The sequence below is a fragment of the Chelonia mydas genome, chromosome 1 (assembly GCF_015237465.2).
Source record: "Chelonia mydas isolate rCheMyd1 chromosome 1, rCheMyd1.pri.v2, whole genome shotgun sequence".
Classification (NCBI taxonomy): Eukaryota; Metazoa; Chordata; order Testudines; family Cheloniidae; genus Chelonia; species Chelonia mydas.
In genome coordinates, this window is record NC_057849.1 from 44205634 (window position 1) to 44232516 (window position 26883).

Genomic DNA, 26883 nt, shown 5'->3' on the forward strand with positions numbered 1-26883 from the left:
GCTCAGCCATGGGGGGTTCCTCCCCCAGAAAGGACCCGCCACAGACTCCAGGGAGCAGTAAAGGGCCTAAAAAATTTGGCACAACGGGCACCCTTCGAGGGCCTGGCGCCAGGAGAGTCCACAGCACCTCTGCCACGTGTGGCAAGGGACCCGGCTATGGCTCCCTGCGAGGGTAAGCCCGCCGGAAAGGCCTCGCACAAGTCAGGTGAGAGCCACTAGTTGCCAGAACCAAGACAGAGGGAGACAACTTCTCGGGCTCAGAGGCACAATTCAGTCCCTTGCCCGGACACCATGAGTGGGCTCCAGAGGGCGCATCAGTGACATTGGTGCCGACCTGGCACCAGACTCAGTGGCCGACACAATGGCCTTACTGGAACACTTGAGGTGTCCCAGTCATGCCGGTGCCCCACTCCCGCCAGCCCTCAGTCACTGCCTCAGACAGACAATAGGCAGTGCCCACTGCACCTGCGGCACTGGGCCCAGTGTAGGATGCCCCAGTAACTGCTTTGGGTGAGGAGTTGGTACCCACCCCTAGGCCACCCTCCCTGGTGGGTGGGGACACTACAGAAGCTCACCTGGCTGCTCAGTCATTCTCCTCCTTCCCAGACAAAGCGGTAGCGGGACTGTCCAGAGCTAGCCCACTGGACAATTTCTGCAAGCATCAGGCTCTCTCCTCTGTGGGGTGGCAGATAACTTGGACCTCAAAGTAGAGGAGATGGAGGAGCAGACAGACACCCTTTTTAACGTGCTGTCTGCATCCAGCCTGGCCCGACCCAGGTTGTGCTCCCGGTCCACAAAGGGGTCCTGAATATCACCAAGGCCATCTGGCAGACTCTGTCCTCCATCCCGTCCACCTTGAAAAGGGCGGAAAAGAAGTACTTCATTCCCGCGAAGGGATTCAAGTATCTATATACTCATCCGCCACCAGGTTCGTTGATCATGTCGTCAACCAACAAACAGGACAAATGGGCCCACTAGTTCCACCCCTAAGAATAAAGAGGTGAAAAGACTCGATCTAGTCGGCTGAAAGATTTATTCTACGGCAAGCCTACAGTTTCGGGCGGCGAATCACCAGGCCCTCTTGGGATGCTACAAATTCAACTTGTGGGACTCTCTCCTCACATTCAAGGACTCCATGTTCCAGGAAGTGGCCCAAGAGTTTACCACCCGGTCCTCTCTCCAGTTGGCCTGGGAAGCCGCCAATTCAGCTACCTGAGTGGTTGCCTCGATGGTGGTCTTGCGGCACAACTCCTGGCTTCAGACCACTGGCCTGTCCCAGGAGGTGCAGGCCTCGGTCCAGGACCTTCCATTTGATGGTGTTGGCCTGTTTTCTGATCAGATGGATGCGTGTCTGCACGGGCTGAAGGACACAAAGGCAACCCTCCGCTCCCTGGGGATGCACACGCCTTAGTCATCGAGGCAGCTGTTCTGGCCTCCCCCACCTCCTAGGCAGTGGCAATGTTGGCAGGGGCCTGTGAGGAGAAGAGACACAGGGTTTAGCCATCGCCGCCCTTCGTCGTCCTGGTCTCCGGTGCAGCCTGGCGCGGCGAAATACCAAGGGGGCCAGAAGTACTCGTTTTGAGGGTGTGTCCAGGAGTGACGCACCAGCCAATAACCTGGATCCTGCCTGCCCATTCCTCTACCACCTTTTCCCTTTCCGTTCAGCCTGGTCATGGGTCACTTCAGACCATTCGGTCCTGGACATAGTGGCTCAGGTTATACCCTGCAATTTTTGGCCGCCCCTCCTTCCCGCCCCCCTCCCTTCCCAGTCCCTCTTTAGAGACCCATCTCATGAGCAGCAACTCTTTCAGGAGGTAGGTATGCAAGGAAGAGGGTTCTACTCCTGCTACTTCCTAATCCCAATGGCAAAAGGGGGACTCAGGCCTATCCTAGACCTGCAGGGCCTGAACAAATCTCTCAAGAAGTTGAAGTTCCTCATGGTTTCCCTGGCCTCCATCATCCCCTCCCTGGATCCGGGGGATTGGTATGCCACTCTTGACTTGAAGGACATTTACTTCCATGTGTCCATATTCCCAGGGCCCAGGCATCTTCTGCTTTTTTCGGTGGCAGAGCACCACTTTCAGTTTATAGCACTGCCTTTTGACCTGTCTTAGGTCCCCAGGGTGTTCACAAAGTGCGTAGCTCCAGTGGCGGCCTACCTGAGGCATCGAGGGGTCCAGATCTTCCCATATCTCGATGTTTGGCTCATCAAGGGCAGGTCTCTGGAGGAGGTCCAGAGGAGCCTCGATCTGGTGCGCTCCACTTGAAGAGACCTGGGCCTCCTAGTAAACACAGAAAAATCCACATTAGCACCGGTTCAACACATAGAGTTAATCGACTCCAGGCGGGCCAGGACATTCCTGCCTGAGGCACAGTTTTAACCCATGTTGGACCTGATCACCAGCATATGGAGCCAACCGCTCACCACAGCCTACATGTGTCTGCAACTGATGGGCCACATGGCAGCATGCACCTATGTGGTAAGCCATGTGGGGCTTCATCTGAGGCCCCTGCAAACGTGGCTGGCCTCCTTCTACATTCCCAGCAGGCACCCCCTGGACTGAGTAGTCAGGGTGCCGAGTCACATCTTCTCATCGCTTGACTGGTGGCGGGATCCTAGGATGGTGTTGCAGGGAGTCCCTCTCTCACTCTGGTGTTGGACGCATAGGACCTGGTCCTGGGGGGCCTATCTGGGCTACCTCAGCACCCAGAGCCATTGGCTGCTGCACGACCTGGACCTTCTCATCAATGTCAGGGAACTCAGAGCAGTTCGCCTGGCGTGCCAGGCTTTCCTGCCCTGCCTGGAAAGCAAGGTGGTGCAGGTCCTGACAGACAATACGGCCACTAAGTACTACATCAACAGACAGGGCGGTGCCAGGTTTTCATCCCTCTGTCGGGAAGCGCTCAGTCTTTGGGACCTTTGTGTGCAGCACGACATTCACTTGGTGGCTGCCCACTTGCCTGGAGCCGAGGACATCCTGGTGGATCATCTCAGCAGGGCCTTCTCGTCTCGCCACGAGTGGTCACTTCACCCGAAGGTGGTCAGCCTAGTTTTCCAAAGGTGGGGGACTCCCCATGTGGACCTGTTCGCGTCCAGACAGAACAGGAAGTGCCACGTTTTCTGTTCTCTGCAGGGCAGGGACAAGTGCTCCCTGTCAGATGCCTTCCTGATCCCATGGTCTGGAGCGCTTATGTATGCCTTCCTGCTGGTGCCACTAATCCACAGAGTCCTGCTCAAAGTGAAGCAAGACAAAGCTTCAGTCATCCTCATAGCCCAGGCCTGGCTTTGTCAGCACTGGTTTGCCGTGCTCCTGAGTCTGTCAGCAGCCACCCCATTATAGCTGCCACTTTGGCTGGGTCTTTTGTCCCAGGACCATGGGAGCCTGCTGCATCTGAACCTGGAGGCACTGCACCTCACGGCCTGGTTTCTGCATGGCTGAGTGGGGAGGAGCAGCAGTGTTCTGCCAGTGTCCAGCATGTCCTGCTTGGCAGCAGGAAACCCTCCACCAGGGCTACCTATGTAGCAAAGTGGAAGTGGTTACGTGTTGGGCCTCGGATTGCCGTGTCCGGATGGAGCAGGTATCCCTGAAGGTCATCCTGGACTATCTACTATCTCTGAAGTTCCAGGGCCTGTCGCTGTCCTCTGTTAAGGTGCACCTGGTGTCCCTCTCGGCCTTCCATCCTCCGTTTCACGGCAGGTTGTTCTTCGCCCATCCCATGACAGTGGGGTTCCTGAAAGGTCTGGAGCACCTTTACCCTCAGGTCCAGGACCCAGTCCCTCCTTGGGACTTGAACCTTGTGCAGTCCAGGCTCATGGATGTTAGGATATAGATATTCAGGCCTGTCTGTAAAGGCCTATACTCTAAGAATGTAGGTATATGTTTATCATTTAGCTAGTAATAGAGGTATACAAGAAAGAATCTGTGTAAGGGCCTTCTCTCACTGTGACAGTCTGAGGCCCTGCTGCTTAGCCAAAGGCATTGGCCTAAGAACAGGGCCTCAGACTGTTACAGTGAGAGAAGGCCCTTACACAGATTCTTTCTTGTATACCTCTATTACTAGCTAAATGATAAAACATATACCTACATTCTTAGAGTATAGGCCTTTACAGACAGGCCTGAATACCTATATCCTAACAATGGAATCCCCCCACTCTGAACCCCTGGCATCCTGCTCCCTTCTGCTTCTCTCCTGGAAGGTCTCCTTTTTGGTCGCTATAACCTCAGCCCATAGGGTGTCCGAGAACAGGGTGCTCTTGTCTGAGCCCCCTTATACGGTCTTCTATAAGGACAAGGTCCAGCTGCGCCCGCACCCAGCCTTTATGCCCAAGGTCATTTCCCAGTTCCGTACTGGTCAGGAAATATATCTTCCGGTCTTCTGCCTGAAGCCTCATGCGACGGATGAGGAATGCAGGCTGCATTCCCCGGACATCAGGTGGGCGTTAGCCTTCTTCATCGAAGGAACGAAGCCATTCCACAAGTCTTGGACAGAATGAAAGGTTGCCCAGTGTCCATCCAGAGAATCTCGTCCTGGATCACAGCCTGCATCCACTACTGCTATGAGCTGGTGAAGGTGCCCCCTCCAGTGATTGTGATGGCCCACTGAACTAGGGCGCAGGCATCATCAGCTGCCTTCCTCGTTCAGGTGCTGATCCAGGAAATTTGCTGAGCTGCGACCTGATAGTCCGTCCACACGTTTGCTCTGCACTGTGCGCTGACCCAGCAGGCTCAGGGTGATGCTGGTTTCGGCAGAGCAGTACTCTAATCTGCAAGACTGTGAATTCTGAGCCCGCCGCCACGGATTCTGCTTGAGTCATCTACGATGGAATTGACATGAGCAAGCACTCAAAAAAGAAAAGCTGGTTACCCACCTTTTGTAACTGTTCTTCGAGATGTGTTACTCATGCCCATTCCATTACCCACCTGCCTCCCCTCTGTCAGAGTTGTCGGCAAGAAGGAACCGAGAGGGCGCAGGGCCAGCAGCTCCTGATATACCGTGCTGTGAGTGCAGTGCTCCAGGGGGTGCCACAGCCAGCCCTATAGGTACCTGTCATAAATATAAAGGGAAGGGTAAACCCCTTTGAAATCCCTCCTGGCCAGGGGAAAGCTCCTCTCACCTGTAAAGTGTTAAGAAGCTAAAGGTAATCTCGCTGGCACCTGACCAAAATGACCAATGAGGAGACAAGATACTTTCAAAAGCTGGGAGGAGGGAGAGTAACAAAGGGTCTGTGTGTCTGTCTATATTCTGTCTTTGCCGGGGATAGACCAGGAATGGAGTCTTAGAACTTTTAGTAAGTAATCTAGCTAGGTACGTGTTAGATTATGATTTCTTTAAATGGCTGAGAAAAGAACTGTGCTGAATAGAATAACTATTTCTGTCTGTGTATCTTTCTTGTAACTTAAGGTTTTGCCTAGAGGGGTTCTCTATGTTTTGAATCTAATTACCCTGTAAGGTATCTACCATCCTGATTTTACAGGGGGGATTTCTTTATTTCTATTTACTTCTATTTTTATTAAAAGTCTTCTTCTAAGAAAACTGAATGCTTTTTCATTGTTCTCAGATCCAAGGGTTTGGGTCTGTGGTCACCTATGCAAATTGGTGAGGCTTTTTACCAAACCTTGTCCAGGAAGTGGGGTGCAAGGTTTTGGGAAGTATTCTGGGGGGAAAGACGTGTCCAAACAGCTCTTCCCCAGTAACCAGTATTAGTTTGGTGGTGGTAGCGGCCAATCCAAGGACAAAGGGTGGAATATTTTGTACCTTGGGGAAGTTTTGACCTAAGCTGGTGAAGATAAGCTTAGGAGGTTTTTCATGCAGGTCCCCACATCTGTACCCTAGAGTTCAGAGTGGGGGAGAAACCTTGACAGTACCACTAAGGCAAAGTCTCCGATGGCTGCACACGTGGGCACGCTCACACTTACAGTGGAATGGACATGAGCAACACAGCTCGAAGAACAACAGTTACAAAAGGTGGGTAACCCGTGTTAGGATATAGATATTCAGGCCTGTCTGCAAAGGCCTGTACTTTAAGAATTTAGGTGTATTCTTATCACTTGGCTAGTTAGAGGTATAAAAGAAAGAATCAAAATCACTGTCTGCCAGTGTAAGGTCCTTCTCTTACTTTGACAATCTGAGGCCCTGTTCTTAGGCTAAGGCCTTTGGCTAAGCAACAGAGGCAGCCATAAGCTGGGACAGGACCGGTCACATCCTCACATTCCAAACTAGTCACATTGAAAGAAGGTGCTATTGGGCTGTTAGGAATACACTCCTGTCCTGATAATCCCTGTCACCTCCAGGGAAAGGGAAGTGCCTAGAAGATGTAAAAGGAAACTTAGTTTGATAGCATCCTGTCTGGCAAGAACTCACTTATCAATAGCTGGGATGTGAAATCCTCACTTCTGTATTGTTTTGTCATTATAGTTCCCACTTTGCTATTGTCTGTCTGTATAATCTCTGTCTGGTTCTGTGATTGTTCCTGTCTGCTGTATAATTAATTTTGCTGGGTGTAAACTAATTAAGGTGGTGGGATATAATTGGTTACATAATCATGTTACAATATGTTAGGATTGGTTAGTTAAATTTCAGGAAAATGATAGGTTAAGGTATAGCTAAGCAGAACTCAAGTTTTACTATATAGTCTGCAGTCAATCAGGAAGTGGGTGGGTGGGTGTGGGGAGGGGAAATGGGAACAGGGAATGGGGTGGGGAAATTGGAATCATGTTTGGCTAAAGGGGGAAATGGGAACAGGGAATGGGGTAAGGAAATTGGAATCATGTTTGGCTAAGGGCAGGAATGGGAACAGGGACACAGGTGTAAGGCTATGTGGTGTCAGAGCTGGGAAGGGGGACACTAAGGAAGGAAACTGGAATCATGCTTGCTGGAAGTTCACCCCAATAAACATTGAATTGTTTGCACCTTTGGACTTTGGGTATTGTTGCTCTCTGTTCATGCGAGAAGGACCAGGGAAGTAAGTGGGTGAAGGAATAAGCCCCCTAACAACCCGTTTTTTTTCTTGAAGCTCCAGCTCCTTGAGTCAGGTGGTTATGTGAGAATCTCAGCTTTCATTTTTTTAAATAGAAGTTTGGAGCGCTCATGGCTGCAGAGAAAAGCCTGAAGATGTGTTAACTCTAAAGGCTTAAAAGCAGAGGCCCAACGCTTCTTATTTTTTTTAAATCTCACAATTTTTTTGAGGGCCTGGCTGATGATTTTTGAATGTTTAGCAATACAATGGTCTTCTGCTGTCCAGTTAGCATTTTGGGCATCAAACCAGCAATTATGGTAACACATAGAATTTGCAATCCTTAATGTACAGGGCTTTGTTGGGGGAGGAATATGAGGATTCTCCAGGACGATCTCAAAAGGCCCAACATCAGGTGTGTGCAAAGGCTTCCAGTACAAGTTAGAACAACCTTAAGGGCTGCTCTATCTTGCCCTTGCAGTAACACTCCCCTGCGGCCATGGCCCTTCTTAAATGCCCCCAGCACATCACCTATGCTGGCCAACCCAGGAACAGCTAATAACTCCCCTCTGTGCTTCTGGGATAGCCCAGGGGGACTGGGAATACAGCAGGATCTGACCCAGGAACATTAGAACCAACATAATAACTAGCCATTTACCATCATTACCAGAGCTGGTCAAATAGTGTAGGAACCTGTTCACAGACACTGAGTCTTGCAGTTTCATGTAGAATTTGATGAACAGTCTCTTCCCCTTCCTTATTACTGTTCACAGACATTGCACAACGGCAGTTGTGTTGGTATGGATGATGTCGGAAAGCCGACATCAGGGCAGGAACAGATGCATTTAATCAAGGGGCAAAATTCAGTTAATTTTGTCCAGTTAGGGAACAGAAACAACACCCAGGAGACATACAGGACCAGGAACAAAGGAAGAGAACTCAATTGCCAATAATGTATTTTAATAGGCTTCCCCTCTCCCAGAAGCTGGGTTGCAGGGGTGTGTGGTCTGAGAGAGGCTGGGGGAATTCTTTTTAGAGGTTGGAGCTGTCATCTGTGCTGGAGGAGGCAGGTGCTGCTGTGGGTTCAAGGGCTCTGACTGCATTAAAGTTGGTTGGATTTTTTCCAACACTTTGGTCTCGCCTCTTTTTTTTTTTTTTTTTTTGATACCCCTAATGCCACAGTACAATTGACTAAGTATTCAGCACAGATAGTCTATCTAAAATGTGTTAATATAAACACATTACTCAAACAGATCGAGGCTGGTTTAAGCGATAAGATACATTCTACAGTTAATAGTTCTGCAATTTCATATTTGAGTTCCTTAGAACTTTTGGGTGAATACCATCTGATTCCGGTCAATTATTACTATTTTATTTATCAATTTGTTCCAAAATCTCCTCTACTGACCTCAATCTGGGACAGTTCCTCAGATCTGTCATCTAAGAAGAATGGCTCGGGTGTGGGGATATCCCCCATATCCTTTGCATTGAAGACTGATGCAAAGAATTCATTTAGCTTCTCTGCAATGGCCTTGTTGTCCTTGAGTGCTCCTTTTAGCACGTAAATTGTCCAGTGGCCCCACTGACTGTTTGGCAGGCTTCCTGCTGTTGATGTACTAAAATTTTTTTCCTGTTAGTTTTGTGTCTTTATCTAGTTGCTCTTCAAATCCTTTCTTCGCCTGCTTTATTGTACTTTGTTACACTTGACTTGTCAGAGCTTACGCACCTTTTTATTTTCCTTACTAAGTTTTGACTTCCACTTTTTAAAGGATGCCTTTTTGCCTCTAACTGCCTCTTTTACTTGGCTGTTTCGCCATGTTGGCATTTTTGGGGGCCTCTTAGTGTTTTTTGATTTGGGGTATAGCTATAATTTGAGCCTCTATTATGGTGGTTTTAAATAGTCTCCATGCAGTTTGCAGGAGTTCTACCCCTGTGGGTGTGCCTTTTACTTTCCATTTAACTAGTTTTCTCATTTGTGTGTAGTTCCCCTTTTTGCAGTTAAATGCTTCATAGTCTGAATTTTTAGGAAGGAAAAAGTCAAACGCAGAATCACAACATGGATAATAACTGGCTAGGTGGGAGCGCTGCTAAAAAGGGTCGTGGGGGCGAGGGTAATAGTGGATCACAAATTGGATGTGAGTCAACAATATGATGCAGTTTCAAAAAAGGCTAATATCATTCTAGGGTGTATTAACAGGAGTGTTGTATATAAGATAGGACAAGGAAGATAATTGTCCTGCTCTACTTGTCACTAGTGAGGTCTCAGCTGGAGTACGGTGTCCAATTCTGTGCACCATACTATAGGAAAGATGTGAACAAATTGGAGAATGTCCGGGGAGAGCAACAAACATGAAAAAAAGTTTAGAAAACCTGACCTATGAGGAATGGTTAAGAAAACTGGGCATGTTTAGTCTTGAGAAAAGAAGAGGGGGGTTGGGTGGGGTGGGGCAGGGAGGGTGGACCTGATTACAATCTTAAATACGTAAAGGGCTGTTGTAAAGAGGACTGTGATCAACTGTTCTTCCCGTCCACTGAAGGTAGAACAAGAATGGACTTAATCAGCAGCAAGGGAGATTTAGGACAGATATTAGAAAAAACTTTCTAACTATATGGGTAGTTAAACTCTCGACTAGGCTTCCAAGGGATGTGGTGCAATTGCCATCACTGGAGGTTTTAAAGAACAGATTGGACTAATGCCTGTCAGGGATGGTCTGGTTTACTTGGCTCTGTCCCTGTGCAGGGCTCTGGACTTGACACCCTCTCCAGGTCCCTTCCAGTCTTATGTTTCTATGGCTCTGATTCTGTTTATTGGGAATCCTGGCCACTTGCAATTGCACTTGGTCCTGCACAGATACTGATCTTTAGAAGGTGGAAAATCTCTCGTGTTCTAGTTTTACGAGTTTGGTATATGAACATGGCAGAAGCTGCTCCTTAGAATCACCTAATTTATAAGATGAACGAAGAATGATGTATACTATGCTAGGGATTTACGCCACGTGAAAGCTTTGTAAATGAGAGCAGCTTGGGAGTGTTGGGATGCTGTGTGCATGTGTGCATCTGTCATGCACCAGGAAAAGTGGTGCAGCCGCTCGGTCTTTTGTATGTGTTGTACTTTTTTCTTTCCCTTTCCACAGTGTTTGTTTTATGAGTTTGTCAATCTCTTAAAATCGATGAAGACATAACATAAAAGAAGGAGACAAATGTTGGCCAGTGTTCAAGCAGCACAATTTCAGGTACGTCTTATCTCCAAAGAGTCACCCACAGTACAGAGTCCTGATAATATGCAGTGATATGTGCAGCCAGCAACCAAGGCTTTACTAGCTTCCCAATCCAGCAATAACGTGAGTGGGGTCATTGGGTTCTAAAGCCCAGTCAGTCCCCTTAGTAGTAAGTGCCAGGAGCCAGAGAAGTCTGGTCCTGGGGAGCTTTTTTTCAGGCGCTGAGTCTGGGTCCTTTTATGCAGGGCTAAGATTATTTTGCCAACTACATAAACAAACTAGGGAAATACAACATATTAAAACATCCAGATTGGTTAATAATTAAATCACACGGTGTTTTAATATCATTCTGCAAAGAGCCTCAGGAGACACATTAAAGAGGCACTTGTGGCTCACAAGCCTCAGTCCAAGTATCACTGGCCTAGATAATACTTAGCCCTGCCTTGGGTGCAGGGGACTGGACTAGAAGACCTCAAGAGGTCTCTTCCAGGCTTACATTTGTATGATTCATTTTGCTAACCTGTTGTTCCATCAGCAGACACCAGATGGCGATATAGAGAAAATAAATATCTCTGCTTGCAGAGGCAATAAAGTCATTGTTGCTTTACGTTCATGCATTCTTTATTAATTCATCACACAAATAGGGGGAAACTGCCAAGGTAGCCCAGGTGGGGTGGTGGAGGAGGGAAGGACAAGGCCACACAGCACTTTAAAAGTTTAAAAGTTTAAAACTTATTGAATGCCAGCCTTCTGTTGCTTGGGCAATCCTCTGGGGTGGAGTGGCCGGGTGGCCGGAGGCCCCCCCACCGCATTCTTGGGTGTCTGGGTGAGGAGGCTACGGAACTTGGGGAGGAGGGTTGTTGGTTACACAGGGGCTGTAGCGGCGGTCTGTGCTCCTGCTGCCTTTCCTGCAGCTCAACCATACGCTGGAGCATATTAGTTTGATCCTCCAGCAGCCTCAGCATTGAATCCTGCTTCCTCTCATCACGCTGCCGCCACCTTTCAGCTTCAGCTCTCTCTTCAGCCCGCCACTTACTCTCCTCAGCCCACCACCTCTCCTCCCGGTCATTTTGTGCTTTCCTGCACTCTGACATTGTCTGCCTCCACGCAGTCATCTGTGCTCTGTCAGTGTGGGAGGACAGCATGAGCTCAGAGAACATTTCATCGCGAGTGCGTTTTTTTCGCCTTCTAATCTTCATTAGCCTCTGGGAAGGAGAAGATCCTGTGATCCTTGAAACACATGCAGCTGGTGGAGAAAAAAAAAGGGACAGTGGTATTTAAAAAGACACATTTTCTAGAACAATGGGTAGACTCTTTCATGGTAAACCTTGCTGTTAACATTACATACATAGCACATGTGCTTTTGTTCTAAGGTCGCATTTTGCCTCCCCCCCACCACGTGGCTAGCCCTCCCCTCTCCCCGTGGCTAACAGCGGAGAACATTTCTGTTCAGCCACAGGCAAACAGCCCAGCAGGAACAGGCATCTCTGAATGTCCTCTTAAGAAAAGCACCCTATTTCAACCAGGTGACCATGAATGATATCACTCTCCTGAGGATAACACAGAGAGATAAATAACGGATGTTGTTTGAACGCCAGCAAACATACACTGCAATGCTTTGTTCTAGATTCATAGATATTTAGGTCAGAAGGGACCATTATGATCATCTAGTCTGACCTCCTGCACAACGCAGGCCACAGAATTTCACCCACCACTCCTACAAAAAACCTCACACCTATATCTGTGCTATTGAAGTCCTCAAATCATAGTTTAAAGACTTCAAGGAGCAGAGAATCCTCCAGCAAGTGACCTGTGCCCCATGCTACAGAGGAAGGCGAAAAACCTCCAGGGCCTCTTCCAATCTGCCCTGGAGGAAAATTCCTTCCCGACCCCAAATATGGCGATCAGCTAAACCCTGAGCATATGGGCAAGATTCATCAGCCAGATACTACAGAAAATTCTTTCCTGGGTAACTCGGATCCCATCCCATCTAATATCCCATCACAGGCCATTGGGCCTATTTACCATGAATATTTAATTACCAAAACCATGTTATCCCATCATACCATCTCCTCCATAAACTTATCGAGTTTAATCTTAAAGCCAGATAGATCTTTTGCCCCCACTGCTTCCCTTGGAAGGCTATTCCAAAACTTCACTCCTCTGATGGTTAGAAACCGTCGTCTAATTTCTAGTCTAAATTTCCTGGTGGCCAGTTTATATCCATTTGTTCTTGTGTCCACATTGGTACTGAGCTTAAATAATTCCTCTCCCTCTCCAGTATTTATCCCTCTGATATATTTATAGAGAGCAATCATATCTCCCCTCAACCTTCTTTTAGTTAGGCTAAACAAGCCAAGCTCCTTGAGTCTCCTTTCATAAGACAAGTTTTCCATTCCTCGGATCATCCTAGTAGCCCTTCTCTGTACCTGTTCCAGTTTGAATTCATCCTTCTTAAACATGGGAGACCAGAACTGCACACAGTATTCCAGGTGAGGTCTCACCAGTGCCTTGTATAATGGTACTAAAACCTCCTTATCCCTACTGGAAATACCTCTCCGGATGCATCCCAAGACCGCATTAGCTTTTTTCACGGCCATATCACATTGGCAGCTCATAGTCATCCTATGATCAACAATACTCCAAGGTCCTTCTCCTCCTCCGTTACTTCTAATTGATGTGTCCCTAGCTTATAACTAAAATTCTTGTTATTAATCCCTAAATGCATGACCTTACACTTCTCAGTATTAAATTTCATCCTATTACTATTACTCCAGTTTACAAGATCATCCAGATCCTCCTGTAGGATATCCCTGTCCTTCTCTAAATTGGCAATACCTCCCAGCTTTGTATCATCCGCAAACTTTATTAGCGCACACCCACTTTTTATGCCAAGGTCAGTAATAAAAAGATTAAATAAGATTGGTCCCAAAACCGATCCTTGAGGAACTCCACTGGTAACCTCCCTCCAGCCTGACAGTTCACCTTTCAGTAGGACCTGTTGTAGTCCCCCCTTTAACCAATTCCTTATCCACCTTTCAATTTTCCTAATAATTCCCCATGTGGCACAGTATCAAATGCCTTACTAAAATCTAGGTAAATTAGATCCACTGCTTTTCCTTTGTCTAAAAAAATCTGTTACTTTCTCAAAGAAGGAGATCAGGTTGGTTTGGCACGATCTACCTTTTGTAAAACCATGTTGTATTTTGTCCCATTTACCATTGACTTCAAAGTGCTTAACTACCTTCTCCTTCAAAATTTTTTCCAAGACCTTGCATACCACAGATGTCAAACTAACAGGCCTATAATTACCCGGATCACCTTTTTTCCCTTTCTTAAAAATATGAACTATGTTAGCAATTCTGCAGTCATACGGTACAATCCCTGAGTTTACAGATTCATTAAAAATTCTTGCTAATGGGCTTGCAATTTTGTGTGCCAATTCCTTTAATATTCTTGGATGAAGATTATCTGGGCCCCCTGATTTAGTCTCATTCTACAATGATTCCCGAGTACGTGCTACAGGCCTGGAGTGGTAAAGTGTCCTACCATGGTGGACGGAATAAGGCTGCCCTCCCCAGAAACCTTTTGCAAAGGCTTTCGGACTACATCCAGGAGAGCCGCGAATGCCAGGGCAAATTAATCATTAAACACACTTGCTTTTAAACCATGTATACTATTTTAAAAGGTACACTCACCAGAGGTCCGTTCTCCACCTGGCGGGTCCGGGAGGCAGCCTTGGGTGGGTTCAGGGGGTACTGGCTCCAGGTCCAGGGTGAGAAACAGTTCCTGGCTGTCGAGAAAATCAGTTTCTCCGCTTGCTTGCTGTGAGCTATCTACAACCTAATCATCATCATCTTCCTCGTCCCCAAACCTGCTTCCCTGTTGCCTCCATCTCCATTGAAGGAGTCAAACAACATGGGGTCACCCCCTAAACCCTGAACCCCCTAAAATGGCATGCAGCTTATCATAGAAGCGGCATGTTTGGGGCTCTGACCTGGAGCGGCCATTTGCCTCTCTGGTTTTCTGGTAGGTTTGCCTCAGCTCCTTAAGTTTCATGCGGCACTGCTTCAGGTCCCTGTTATGGCCTCTGTCCTTCATGCCCTGGGAGATTTTGACAAATGTTTTGGCATTTCGAAAACTGGAACGGAGTTCTGATAGCACGGATTCCTCTCCCCATACAGCGATCAGATCCTATATCTCCCGTTTGGTCCATGCTGGAGCCCTTTTGCGATTCTGGGACTCCATCATGGTCACCTCTGCTGATGAACTCTGCATGGTCACCTCTGCTGATGAGCTCTGCACTCACCTTCAGCTTGCCACGCTGGCCAAACAGGAAATTAAATTCAAAAGTTCGCAGGCCTTTTCCTGTCTACCTGGCCAGTGCATCTGAGTTGAGAGTGCTGTCCAGAGCGGTCACAAAAGAGCACTCTGGGATAGCTCCCGGAGGCCAATACCATCTAACTGCATCCAGAGTACCCCAAATTTGACCTGGCAACGCCGATTTCAGCGCTAATCCCCTTGTCAGGGGTGGAGTAAGGAAATTGATTTTAAGAGCCCTTCAAGTAAAAAAAAAAAAAAAAAAAAAAAAAAAAAAAAAAAAAGGGTTTTGTCGTGTGGACGGGTGCAGGGTTAAATCAATTTAACGCTGCTAAATTCGACCTCAACTCCTAGTGTAGACCAGGGCTGAGACATGCACGCTGTGCCTGGAGCTCAATAGCAGGGATTAACTGTGAATGATCTGGGGACAGAGTTTAGCAGAGTGATGCTCGGCCCGGATATGGGCAGCTGTTACCCCTCTTGTCCACAAAGTGAAATCTTTCTGGCTGTGAGAGCTGTGACTAGAAGACGGAGAGAATCTTGTGCTAACAAGCTCCATGGGATGCCAAACCTCTTTACTGTAAAACGACTTGGCAGAACTTAGAAAAACTTGCTGCTGTAGGAGATGCATCCAACTGTAGCGCTAATGCCCGTCTTGCATCCATGCACACGATTATATTGCACACAGTGCAGAGAAACCCAGCTGCCAGGCTGCTTTGCTGCTCACTTCCCCCAGAATCCACCTCCAGGGTGTGGAAGTACATCCGAGAAGAGGAACCATGTGCACTAACATTGCCACAGTCAGCATGAACTTGGGGGAAAAGCGTGTCTGTGGAAACAAGCCAGCAAAGACTGTGGCTACCCTTTTTCAGCCAAGTCCTTCCATGCCTGGCCAGCCCCACTCTCCATCTGTGCACTGGGTTAAAAAATTAACTGGACAAGTTCATAGAGGACTGGTCCATCATGGTCAGGGATGTAACCCCAGGCTTGCAGAGACCCTAAACCATTGACTGCCAGAAGCTGGGAAGGCAAGACAGGCATGGATCACTCCAAAATTGCCCTGTTCTGTACACTCCCCTGAAGCTCTGGCACTGGCCACTATCAGAGACAGAATAGTGGGCAGGAGGGACCCTTGGTCTGACCCAGTATGGCTGTTCTTATTTTCTCACCCTGAGTCCCATTGACAACCCTAGGGGCTTCTGTGGGATCAAGGACAGAGGAAAGACAATGCTGCAAAAGTAGCCCTTTCCCTCCTCCAACCGGTTTTCGCAGCGGTTGGGGGATGGTTTGTCCTGTCCTCCCTATTAGGTGCTGCATCGTGGATGTTTTTGTTTAGTGACTATGTAATGGGTGTTTATTAAATTTTCTATGAGAGGCATCCTAGAATTAATGAGATAGCGAGCACGATCACCTTCTTGGATTTAAATTATAATTCGCCTAGGTTAGAATCATAATGGCACTATAGTTATTTAAAGGATTGTTTAACTTAAGCATTAGTGAATTCAGGAACATTTTCTGTGGAGATTGAAAGTGGAAGAAAACAATGGGAGCTCAGTGAGAAGAGTAGGGAGAGAATGTGAAGGGAGCTTTTATAAAAGCCAATAAGAATCACCAGCTGAGGGTTCTCTTATTTGCATTTAGATACTATATAACGTCCATGGCTTGGGGTGGAAAGGTAGATTTTTGAGGCTTTTGCATGGAATGCCTTAAGTTTGTGTTCTTGGTACTGGTGTTTCTGGAGCTGGAGAAGGATTACTAGTGACATTATAAGTTTAATATGCTTTATGATAAATGTTAGAATAAAGAAAATAAAGATTACACAGTAGGTGTAGTACCAAATTGCATCATTAGCTGTTCTATTGTGGCTTCTCTGACATGGTTGCAGCTCTAGCCTTGCCAGTGGGTGCCAGTGATAAGAAGTTTCAGAGTAGCAGCCGTGTTAGTCTGTATTCGCAAAGAGAAAAGGAGGACTCCTTTTCTTTTTAGTGATAAGAAGGTAGAAATCTGAATGCCTGTGTTGGAAGGTCTGAGGCTTTTTTTCTGCAGTAAGCAGCAGCCGCCACAGCAGGACAGGAGCAGCCGTGAGCTAAGAAGCAGAGAGGGCCACGTCCTCACATTCCATCTAAATTGCATCAAAACAATGTAATATGGGGCTATTAAGAAGGCACTTCTGTCCTAATAGTAGCCAGCATCACCAGATAAAGACACAGAGCTTAAGATGGTTAAAGAAAACTTTGTCTGATAGCATTCTGTCTGGCAAGGAATCACTTATCAGTTTTCAGAGTGACTGTGAAATCTATACTTCTCTATTGTTTTGCCTTTATGGTCCCTACTTCTCTATTGTTTATCTGTATGGTCTCTGATCCTTTGTTTCCATTTGTTGCATAACTAATTTTGCAAGATTTAAATCAACTAAGGTAGATATGATTAGTTAAAGAATTGTTATGTAATCGGCTAGTGTTGGTGAAAAATACTGTTTTGTAGTACTTTAGCTCTACCTTAACCCATCGTAAAACTAAATAGGATCCAAGTTTTAACTGTATAAACTGGGGTCCAAAAGGAAGTTCTTTGGAATCTAACTCTGGGACACAGCCCAAGATCAAGCTGCCAGACCTCAACATCCTGCCAATTATACTGTGCAGAAACTGGAGCCCCGGACGACCTAATCTTGACTGGCCACCAAGAAAAGTTCATCTGCCTTATTGGGAGTGGTGAGCATTGTATGCTTAGCGTGTACATTCTGTTTTGGTAACTGTTAATAAATAGAGGTCACGGATATTACTGTGTAAGGCTCTTTCACTGGTAAGAGGCCCCGCAAACCCGCAGAGGATTATGTCCTGAGCCCTAGGAACTGGGTAAGGGTAGGTGCCTTTCGCTTCAAGCTATAGGAATTGGGTAAGGGTGGGGTGCCCTGGCGTGTGCAGGTAACAGTGTCAACAGAGAACCTTAAAGGCAGCGAGCAGACCTAGCAGTATGGTAGCATGTCCTATTTGAACTTCAGAATGACAGCGTCCCTCCACTGGGAAAAGCTTTCACTATGTGAAAAGACAGATGTGTTTCATAAGATGCCATCAATTTCATTTTTTATATCTGTAAGAAATGTATATGGGCAGGTCCACTTTCACATCAGTTCTCATGAGACCCTACCTTTCATATTATATGGAAGGGATTCAGAGTGAGCTGGGGTTTCTAAATAGCTGTGGGAAATCAGTGGCCCTGAAAGGCACATGAAGGGGCATCCAGTAGCCCCTTTGAGAAGTTATAGGGGTGGGGATAGGAAGCCACAAACTATGGTATAAAGACAAGGGATTGTATCCTGTTTAATTCCTCTGGTATTACAGTCCAGTTCCGTTCTGCAAGGAACTGTTTTTGTGCCTACATGTTCCTTTCCCTCGCTCTGTTTAAGAATGCTACAAAGACACAGACTGACTGAGTGTGAGAACGGTAAAAGGAATTCTGAAGAGAAGTGGGAGCTGAGGAGACTGCTAAAAAGCTGGGAATTGGAACAAGAGAGACCTATGTATGTCCTCCTTTGGCTTCAGGGAATTAAGAGCTTATCCTTTCCTGAATCTCAGAGGCTGGAGCTGGAGCTGCACAGGTGTCAGGAGGAAGGTGAAGATATTTATTATACATAGTCCCAGGAAAGCTGTTATACCTGAAAAAAAACTGTGTGTGTTCTAAGGGAAAGGGACTGCAAATCATTGAGAGTCAAATCCCCTTCATCTAGAACAGTGCAAAGTTCTTCCTTTCAGCTGTTAAAAACTCAGTTTTAAAACAGTACCTTCCTTGTCCCATCCTTTGCTTTAAAATAACAATAAATAGACCTATGCTAGCAGAAGATACAGAAGAACCTGACAGAAATAGGTAACAATATAAATAAGAAAGAATTGTGTAGTACTGAACCCTGGTGGGTGACTCCGCCCTGTTTTATTCTTCCTTCCATGTGTTTCTAGTATGCTGGATTCTAGTGGCTGTTCCACTGTGACCTCCCCCATGCACAGACCTGCTGAAGTGCATGAAGTGCTTTGTATCAGCCCTCCACACCACCATGAATTTCCTCCAGAAATATAGTAGAAACGTACTCCATTCTGGTACCAGGAAATTTTAAGCCTTGTGGCTAAATTTTTAAAACATAGGAGCCTAAAGTTAGGAAGCCTGGGCTCCATTCACCATTTGCCTGCACCTTGTAGAGTCATTCACCCCACAGCACAGTGGGTGTGAAATAGCACGCTTCTGATTCAGGAGTGTGAGATGCCTGCTTTGCACTGGTGTAAACGACCACCTGAAGTGCAGGGCCATGGTGCCTTTGCCCCCGCCCCCAGACCTTATTTAGATAAAGGCTGCAAATACTTATTTAAAACTGTAGAAACAACAAATTGAAATGAGCTGTTAAGTTATCCCCCTCTCTCTGGGCTCCAGGAAGTAACAACATTGTCATCAATAAGACTGTCTAGATTTACTGTGAGGGCTCTGGAAGCTGTCTGCTAAACAAGCAACTCTTGGTATCACAAAGTGTTTTGCACAGCAGGGCAGTTGTGCTTCGGTTTAGAGAAGGTCTTACCTTTGGTAACAGTTTAAGGTAGTTCTGTTTGTTAATAGAAGTCCTTCTTTGAGTGGTTGCAGACGTGTATTCCCCTCTGGCTTTGGTGCTCTGGGCACATTAGAGCAGTTCTTGTCAAGGCAGTGCTTGCACCCTTTGGCCCTCATATTTTGGGGCAGCAGTGCCCCACCCATCCTCATTTCCTTCTGTCACTGGCCACAGCCTGAGTCAGACCTTCCTGTGTGGGTTTTACCGCATGGCTGAGCTTTTGTAAATAGTTCATTTAGTTAGTAATACCCTTGTAATTATGTACAGTAGTTAGTTAATTTAGTAGTTAGTTACTATTTTTTAGTACTTACCTGATGTAATGCCCTCACCATTTTAAACACTGTCCTTCAGGTGGAGCAGCTATTCTGAATAACGACCCCCACACTTGGTGCTTGTTGTGGATAAAAGAGGGGCATATTAAAGACGTGCTCCATTTGCCGCTCCTTTAAGAAGATGACACAGCTTCAGCTGGGGACATTTTTGCTTATTTATTATGCCCCATGGAGGATCTAGGGCGGCTGAGGAGGTGGTATCTGCTGCTCAGCTTCCTGGGTTCATCAGTAATCTCTCTCTGGGGTCCAGGGAGATTACTGATGAACCTGAGAAGCTGAATAGCACATACCACCTCCTCAGCCACCTGGGAACCTGCATGGCACATATAAAAGCCCAGTGGCAGCGTTCTCCGCCCTGCCCACCGCTGCTGGGAAAACTGCAGGCTAAAATGGCAGGGCCTCTGTAGATGCAGTCTTTCAAAGCCAGAGTGGCCCTAAGTCCATATCCAAAATATTTGTCTAAAGTGGTTTAATAGTTTCACCTTAACCAAACAACGTACTTACCTATATTATCTCCCCCCTGCGCTCCCTCCTGAAATGCAGATGAACAGTGCCTTCACATGTTGGGTATGAGACGACGCTTGGTGTTGTGTCTGGAAAGGACTAAATCATTTTTTTCATTGCCTCAACTTTTTGTCTCCTACACAGATTGGATGAAGGGTCAGGGTTGTTTCCACACAGACAACTTCCAGATGGATCGCGTCCTGCATTATGGTGGTGTACAGGATAGCTCAGATTGCACCTCCACAGAGACTGGTAGCTCATTTGACAATGGCCAGCCGTTTCTGTTGTGTTTCTCAGTGATGTTTCTACGCTGGATATTTGCAGGGCCGTTATCTGGTCTTCTGAACATATGTTTACCAGACACGATGCATTTATGACTTCATCAAGGTCAGATGCAGACTTTGGAAAGGCAGTTCTGCAGCCCTGTTTAAATAGACTGTGAGCCCCACCTCGTACGAGTATTGCTTGCCAGTCACCTGAGTAGAATTCATGTCTACCACCACTCAAAGAATTAAAAACAGTTACTTAGCTGTACTAAAACTGTTGAGGTTCGAGATGTGGGTGCAGATGTGTATTCCATGACTCATTCTCTGTCCCCTCCAGTTTTGACTTCTGGTGTGAAGGAACTGAGGGGGTTGGGGCAGCACAGCCCTTAAAAAGTCAGGGGAGGGGCTATGAGAACTGGAGGGCATGAATGTCGCCCCGACAGATACTGCTAAGCAAAGTTCTCTGACTATGGCTGTGTGCACATGCACCTGAGTGGAATACACATCTGCACCCAAATCTCGAAGAACAACAGTTCAGTGCAGGCAAATAACTGGTTTTTGTGTTCACCGACAGTGCTGTGGGTTTTAGTTCTTCATTCCCTGGTCTGTCTGAAAGTTTGTGTGACTGAAGTCTAAGGCAATTAAAGGCTTTCCGGTGCAATATGAAGGTGTAAGAAAGGCAGAAGTATCTCAGCAAGAGGACTGGCAAGAGAACTTGAAGGAACAGAATAGGCCCCATTCAGAATCGGCAGCTGAACATCCTTTCATGTCCATGTTTCTAGAATTGCAGGAGTCTCACTAGAGTGAGACTGATGTAGTGAGAAATCTGAGGATATAGAAGGAAACACTTAGGAAGCTAGAAAATGAAATTACAGGCATGGCATTGTGTACTGCTATGGCTTTAGAGAATTAAGAGCTGATCTCTTTCCTGACACTCTGAAGGAGACTGGAATTTTTGGAACTGTACTGTACTTGAATTAACCAGGGGAATTTACACTCATTTGTACTGTGTGTATGTCTGAACAAAAACGGGTTTATTCCAAGATAAAAAGATTAAACACAATGTAGTCTAGATCTCTGTAGGTGCCACTGATTAATGTTTACACTTTTTTTTCAGTCATTCAAGTTCATTTTAAGGTGATTCATTCCTTGTCTGGACATTTGTATTTAATTAACAAAGAATAGATGGGTGCTACAAGCTGCTAAATTTCAAACAGAGCAGAAACTGGTTGCAAATTGGTTGCAACTAGTAAGATCTGTTGCGGGAGCCTTTTTAAAAAGAAAAAAAAAAGCAAATGATGGCAAATAATAATAATACAGCTCATCCTGTAGGGAAGTAAGTTTTAGGTAGCTGTTCCCAATATGATGACTCTGACCACAATTAGTTCTCTGAAATGTTTAAGTTCTGTGAATGGTTTTGAGGATTGGGGCAGGTCTACACTATGCTAAGCCCATGGGAGTGAGCCCTCCTGTTGGCTTAATAACTCCACCTGCATGAGAGGCAGTCAAGGGGAGAAGCCCTCCCACCGACATAGTGCTGTCTACACAAGGGGTTAGGGTCAGTATAACTATATCACTCAGCGGTGTGGATTTTTCACACCCTGAGTGATGTAGTTATTCCGTTGTAAGTATGTAGTGTAGACTGGGGCTCAGTGTCCTGAATTTTAGGATTTTCCGGATTTCTGAGAGTGCCAGTCCACAAACTCACTGGATACGTCTCACAATAACTATATTATAACTCACAAATGACCACTGTTCAACAGTGAGAAAGATCAGGGAGAAAAAATTCTTAGCCAATTATGTTTACTTCCTAATAAATTTCACAATATAACAAATGCAACAACATCTTCCCTTGAGGCATAAACCTTCAAAGAAAATACCATGACCCTAAAATATTGAAAAACTTCATAGGAAAATCAAATTTTTAAATAGTAAGTATTTTAAATTATCATCCACTTGAAACAAGAGGCACCTATGTGTAGAGAAGAACAGATTGTATGTGTGTTCATGTGCACTGCTTTCCCAGGTTAACTGGGCTGACACAACCTTATTACTGCACTGTACTGTGCCAGACTGTTTGTGCTTAATAAGGACCTGAACCAACTCTCATTATAGTCAATAGAAAGACTCTCATTGACTGCAGTAGTTCTTGGATCAAGTCGCTAAATAAACACTAATAATAAATTGACATCAAGTAGCTAGCTTTTGTGTCAAGAGGCCACCTCCCACCTTATCTCTCCACGGCTTTCCTCTGGCTGGTCTGGCATTCAGCTAGTGTAGAAGACTGCACAACCAATCTCTTGCTTTCTAGTCTGGATTTCATGATCCACTGTTCAGTTTATGAACCCCGTGGCTCATATCCTGTTCTAGATCTGTTTCCAGCTCCAGCTGATTTTACTGTGTTTCATGAACAGATGGATGAAGTGGTGTTTATGAGAGTCATGGTCATATAGGGCCAGGTAATGAACTTATTCTACCCATACATCTTCCAATGAAATCAACAGCAGCTGCATGTGTGGCTCATGTGCATGATATGGGCCTATATTTTTTCAGTTTACCCAGGAACCTGGCATGCACCACTTCATTCTGTTTGTGGTCAGGGTGTTCACAAAAACCCTGAAAGAATCATAGACTCATAGAATCATAGAATATCAGGGTTGGAAGGGACCCCAAAAGGTCATCTAGTCCAACCCCCTGCTCGAAGCAGGACCAGTTCCCAGTTAAATCATCCCAGCCAGGGCTTTGTCAAGCCTGACCTTAAAAACCTCTAAGGAAGGAGATTCTACCACCTCCTTAGGTAACGCATTCCAGTGTTTCACCACCCTCTTAGTGAAAAAGTTTTTCCTAATATCCAATCTAAACCTCCCCCATTGCAACTTGAGACCATTACTCCTCGTTCTGTCATCTGCTACCATTGAGAACAGTCTAGAGCCATCCTCTTTGGAACCCCCTTTCAGGTAGTTGAAAGCAGCTATCAAATCCCCCCTCATTCTTCTCTTCTGCAGACTAAACAATCCCAGCTCCCTCAGCCTCTCCTCATAAGTCATGTGCTCTAGACCCCTAATCATTTTTGTTTCCCTTCGCTGGACTCTCTCCAATTTATCCACATCCTTCTTGTAGTGTGGGGCCCAAAACTGGACACAGTACTCCAGATGAGGCCTCACCAGTGTCGAATAGAGGGGAACGATCACGTCCCTCGATCTGCTCGCTATGCCCCTACTTATACATCCCAAAATGCCATTGGCCTTCTTGGCAACAAGGGCACACTGCTGACTCATATCCAGCTTCTCGTTCACTGTCACCCCTAGGTCCTTTTCCGCAGAACTGCTGCCTAGCCATTCGGTCCCTAGTCTGTAGCGGTGCATTGGATTCTTCCATCCTAAGTGCAGGACCCTGCACTTATCCTTATTGAACCTCATCAGATTTCTTTTGGCCCAATCCTCCAATTTGTCTAGGTCCTTCTGTATCCTATCCCTCCCCTCCAGCGTATCTACCACTCCTCCCAGTTTAGTATCATCCGCAAATTTGCTGAGAGTGCAATCCACACCATCCTCCAGATCATTTATGAAGATATTGAACAAAACCGGCCCCAGGACCGACCCCTGGGGCACTCCACTTGACACCGGCTGCCAACTAGACATGGAGCCATTGATCACTACCCGTTGAGCCCGACAATCTAGCCAGCTTTCTACCCACCTTATAGTGCATTCATCCAGCCCATACTTCCTTAACTTGCTGACAAGAATACTGTGGGAGACCGTGTCAAAAGCTTTGCTAAAGTCAAGAAACAATACATCCACTGCTTTCCCTTCATCCACAGAACCAGTAATCTCATCATAAAAGGCAATTAGATTAGTCAGGCATGACCTTCCCTTGGTGAATCCATGCTGACTGTTTCTGATCACTTTCCTCTCATGTAAGTGCTTCAGGATTGATTCTTTGAGGACCTGCTCCATGATTTTTCCAGGGACTGAGGTGAGGCTGACTGGCCTGTAGTTCCCAGGATCCTCCTCCTTCCCTTTTTTAAAGATTGGCACTACATTAGCCTTTTTCCAGTCATCCGGGACTTCCCCCGTTCGCCACGAGTTTTCAAAGATAATGGCCAAGGGCTCTGCAATCACAGCCGCCAATTCCTTCAGCACTCTCGGATGCAACTCGTCCGGCCCCATGGACTTGTGCACGTCCAGCTTTTCTAAATAGTCCCTAACCACCTCTATCTCCACAGAGGGCTGGCTATCTCTTCCCCATTTTGTGATGCCCAGCGCAGCAGTCTGGGAGCTGACCTTGTTAGTGAAAACAGAGGCAAAAAAAGCATTGAGTACATTAGCTTTTTCCACATCCTCTGTCACTAGGTGACAGAGAAATGAACATGCTGCCATAGATTTGTCTAACCAAGACTGCACCTGAAAACTGGGTTGGCATCAAAGGCAGCGGTATTGACAATCACCACTAGAATATTCTGCTGCACAGGTAAGGCCCTGTGTATTCTGTGGCAGGCTGGACCTATATTCTGCAGCAAGGTCCCCTGGTTTCTATAGCACCTAGGTGCTGACTTCTGCAGAAAACTGGGAACTATTCTAAAGGAGCCAGATATTACAGTGATGGGGACCACATACACACCTAGCGAGATAAACTGAAATTCAGTGGTAGATTCATATAAAATCCAAATGGAGATTTTTATTGAATGAAATGTTAAAAGGCATGACACAACAGTATAGTATTCCTTGTATGCTAATTTTGCTATTCACTATATTTTACGCAGCTCACAAATTTTCAATGCTTTTTATGATGGCACTGTGTATCTCCATTGTGAAAGCTGTCCACGGCGGAGATGGAGGTTTTGGCAAAGTTGGAACATTTGGCTTTAGGAAGATGTGCAAGGAGGTTTTGGGGGTTTGGCATTCAGAAGACAGTGTGCACTGTCACATAGCACACCAGGGCTTAGGCGAGGGACATCTGATTGCATCTGAAATTCTCTTTAAGACTTTCTTATGCTTAAAAACATATCCAAGATTTTGTACTGAATCAATTGTAAGATGAGGCCAGGATCACAGACTATAAAGAAATCTAAAATGTGTTCCACCAGAAACTGTATGCTAGCTAGTTCCTAAATTGCTTTCCAAAGTATTGCACAACCATTTGCTAAAATTTGGTTTTATGAATCATTAAGATATTCCTGTCAGACTACTGGGAAGCAGCAGTAATGATTCACTTTATGGAAGGCCATTCTTTTAGCTATAAGGAAGATGTATGGATGGCACCTTTGCAGAATGACAAGATGTATCTTATAAGTGCCCTTAACATATTTTAAGACTATTATCAGGTTTCCCCCTCTGACTTTTCTCAAGACTAAACATGTCCAGTTTTTTTAACCTTTCCTCATAAATCAGGTTTTCAAAACCTTTTATCATTTTTGTTGTGCTCCCCTGGACTCTCTCCAATTTGTCCACATCTTTGCTCAAGTGTGGCACACAGAATTGGACACAATACATCAGCTGCGGCCTTACCAGTACTGAGTAGAATGGGACAGTCACCTACCATCTCTTACATACAAAACTCCTCTCAATACACCCCAGAATGACATTAGCCTTTTTTTGCAACTGCATCACATTCATGACTCATATTTCAATTTGTGATCCATTATAACCCCCCAACTCTTTTCTGCGGTACTACTGCCTAGACCAGGGATCAGCAACCTTTGGCGTGTGACCTGTCTGAGAAATCCGCTGGAGGGATGGGATGGTTTGTTTACCTGCAGCGTCCACAGGTTCAGCCGATCGCAGTTCCCACTGGCTGTGGTTCACTGTTCCAGGCCAATGGGAGCTGTGGGAAGTGGCGCGAGCCAAGGGATGTGCTAGCTGCCACTTCCCACAGCTCCCAAATACACCCCTTAAGCAGAGCCGGATTAAGACCTTTAGAGGCCCTAAGCACTGAAAAGATTATGGTGCCCCCCCATATGTAATTCAAAATAAAAACAATACTATACCGTAAAATAAAATTTTATTTTTCGAAATGACACAAAACGTACATGTATGCTGAAATTAAAATAGCTTCTTTCTCGATTTTCTGATTGCAAAATTCTGGATAAGTTCATCGAAGCTGACTCGACGAAGCATGTCCACTTCTATACACCATAGGGAAAGTGAATCAAGTCTGTCCTGACACATTGTTGTTCTCTGAGGATTTTTTATTCTTTTCAGCTGAGAAAAAGTGTGTTCTGCGGAGCAGTTAGTAATCATCAACGTTAGAAAAATACGTAGCGCGATCTCTACATTTGGAAATACACATTGTAGTCCGTCTTTCAGTATTGTGTCATGAAGATCAATGTGACTGAATTTCATTTTTCCTGTTTCAGTAAACTTTGTGCACATATAACAGTGGAACTGCTGTACTTCTCCACAGAGATTCATGTTCAAGTCAACAGGGTATGAGTCAACTAGCTTTTGGGAACCTTGTGAATATTGTTCATCAGATAAGTTCATATCGTTCAGAAAAGAAAATCTACTTGATACTTCTTTGTACACTTCACCTCTCCTCTTCATATGAGCTTCAAGTGTACCAATTATAGCGTAGTAAGTAGATACGCAAAATTTGTCTCTAGGATTCAATGCTGTTTCTGTTGCCCTGCTATCATTTGCTTGTTTTTTCCTGATTCGCTTGCAGAACTGGGCTTCTTTGTAGTTAGTATCAGGCAAGATAT

General features: G+C 45.9%; 1 long non-coding RNA gene across 1 annotated transcript; it reads right to left on the minus strand.

Moving 5' to 3' along the window:
* Nucleotides 1-1038: 1038 nt before the first annotated feature.
* Nucleotides 1039-19197, minus strand: LOC119565454. The gene is made up of 4 exons (XR_005224153.1): nt 19055-19197; nt 4871-5046; nt 2160-2282; nt 1039-1472 (listed from the first exon to the last, which is right to left on the minus strand). It is a non-coding gene; the product is annotated as an uncharacterized LOC119565454 (long non-coding RNA).
* Between the last annotated feature and the right edge of the window lie 7686 nt (nt 19198-26883).